Source organism: Rhea americana, unplaced genomic scaffold (assembly GCF_003343005.1).
Source record: "Rhea americana isolate MKP2758 unplaced genomic scaffold, rheAme1 scaffold_6, whole genome shotgun sequence".
Lineage (NCBI taxonomy): Eukaryota > Metazoa > Chordata > Aves > Rheiformes > Rheidae > Rhea > Rhea americana.
The window spans coordinates 6,292,222-6,295,118 of record NW_028186756.1 but is presented as its reverse complement, the minus strand read 5'-3'; positions in this window follow the sequence as shown (position 1 = coordinate 6,295,118).

Genomic DNA, 2,897 nt, shown 5'->3' with positions numbered 1-2,897 from the left:
GCATCATAATTCAAAATTCTAAATCATTTACTTGGCCACTCTCCTGAGTAGCTCCATCTCCACTATGTTTTCCCCATCTGTAATAACAGATATATACTTGTGTAGGAAACAGAAATCTTCATCTAGAAGACTAGTATAGAATATACATTTTCTAAGAAAGCATCAGAAATATTTCCGAAATGGAGTAGTTTTACTTCATGCTAAATTGCTGCAGTGCCTCTACTATCATACTCTACTGCTCCTCTAATACACCTAAGTTAGCTGAGTCAACAAGGTAAACGCCACATGTGCTAGTATTAATTTCAGCGATCTTGACACCTCTGTGTCATAGTGTTACTCTTCTTACCTAGTTGTGAGCAGATAGTAAATATGATACTAAGCCCTGGTCTGTGTGGGCTGACAGTATTTAGTATGTTCACTCTGGGCAATTCCATTTTTATGCTCTCTCTATGCTTATGATAATAGTGGGCTGGGTTTGCCACTTTTATCAGTTAATGCTTAATGCTAATACTGTAATAAACAAACATTGCTTTACTGATGTACCTGTGAAGAATCCCTTTGTTTGATATAGAATGAGAAAGCTATTTCTTCAGCTTCAGAGGAGACGCATCTACTGGTGACTTCTGCAACTGGGACACCTGTTAGGCTGACCGATAAGACAATAAAATCAGACTCAAATTGCTTTGCTCAGTAAACATAAGTAGATAAAACCACAGAAAATAAAGTCAGAGTAAAGTAAATTTTTGCTCCATTCACAGCTGTTAGTTTAATGGAATTGCCTTTCTCATGAAAAGCACAGCTGCTCCAGCCCTGCCTGCAGCACACCCGTCTGTATGGGCCGGGAGGGGGCTCTAGAGCTGCAGCAAGACTTCTCCTAAGCAGCCAGGGCAGCCTTCAAAAGTGATCCAAATTCAAATATGTATAAAGAACTGAAGCAAGCTAATGGGTGTTTTGACCAAACCAGGCAGATGCCCCAGCATTTGCTGACATAGGCTGTATTTGATCTTGTGGAACTTCCCATATTCTGCCCCTTAGTAACATCAATGTATTTCCTTTGCTGTAAGTGAACATGTGTCCTGATAAGCAGGTAGAGGTTTGCAAACTAGGCTGTTAACCTTGGTGCACAAGTGTTTTTGACATCTTGTGTTTGTAAATAATGGGGCCCCACTCATTGTAATTGTGTACAGAAATGCAACATTAGACATTGATCTAATTCTCTGATACGTGAATGTGATCAGCAGCAAAACATATTGGGCTATTTTTTTTGCTGCCAGTACTCACTTGGCTTTTATTGTGGAGCTCCTCTGTAAGTTTATGCCACAAATACACAATAGGATCTGTACCTTAGTTTGCCCCTAAATGAGAATAATAAAATCCCTTGTCTCACAGGCAAACTGCTAGAATAAGTCAATTAGTGTGTTTGAAATGCTCTACACTGGCAAACATGAAGAGACAATGCTGGTTTTAGACCTTGGTTTAAATAGTATGCTAAAAATAAGGCCTCTAGACCAATAATGAACAGTGACAGAACGAGAAGTTATTCAATTGTTGCTCATTTGGTGAACATGATTCTTGCAGTGCAATGGATGAAACTGAGGGAATGGGAAAAATGGGGAGACTAACATAATTCTTATAAGCAGAAGAATGGCTTAGGGTTGCAGAGGCAACCTTAAATCTAGCATTTTCTCAGTTTTGAGTGATCAGGGTGGCCATTGAAAGATATCTCAGAAAACTGTGTCTGGGTATTTAATTTGGGTGATTTTCCTAGCTTTTGAAAACGGAACTGAAAATGTGGCAGTTCTGTCCTGAGGCATCGTGCTAATATCTAGCGGATGTGGAGTAGATCTCCATCACTTCAGCTAAGAGTAGCAGACTAGATGGTTTATTATCACTCTCTATGTGGGGAAATGTTACGGAGAAATATGTTTTGTCTTTGAAACTCCATTCGATTATGATACTAGAAGAGGGAGTCTACAGTGGAAGTCGTATTCAGCTGGACAGTCAGTAGAATCTCCATCCTGTTTTTTTTTTTTTTTTCCACTTGATGCAATCAAAGAATGAAGCTGAAAGACTTAACACAGCTTTGATGAATAAATTGGAATGTGAAAAATAGAAGGGACTATAACTTCCTAAATGCAAATGGATTTTCAGAGGATCAATAAGTACGTTTCAAACCCAAAGTTTACCTTGTCTTAGATTTTCAAACCTTTTACAAAATGTGTTTCTGGAAGCAATGTATTTGGTTTTTAATGTTCAAGAAACAACTGCTAGAATTTCTTGACATGGATGAAATATTGTATTTTGCCTTATCTTGTCCTTGGAAAAGGCAAAAACACTTTGGCTGAAATTCTCTCAAATGCCCACTGTGAAAACTTCAGCCTAAGTATTTATAACTTAGATAAAATCATTCTTTCAATTGTTTAGAACTTATAACTAGAAGTGTCAAGGAATATTAATAATACATGTTATTTCCAGCCATGCCTATTATAATACGTGATAGGATATTTAAGGTAAAGAGCTGCAAAACCAAAGTGAGAGGCAAATGTATGTACTCAACTTTTACTGTTTAATGGAACTAATTAATGAGGCTGGCTTGCCTTTGAAAATACTTTAATTTATTCTTTTATTAAATAGTAGAAGACTCTCATTAGTATAAAAATATCATTTCTGAGTTTTATACTTCTAGAGTGTATAAAATAGATCAGTGCTGATATAAACTGGGAATTTCAAAATTGTTTACATTGCACACTATTTTAGCATCATTCATTGTGGATTTACATCATAATTAGTTTGCTCTGTTTTCCCTGCAGTGAGCTTGACTTGAAATGATGAAACTATGAAACTCCTCTGGATTTAACTGCTTCACCTGATTACCTTTTTTTTTTTTTTTTTTTTTT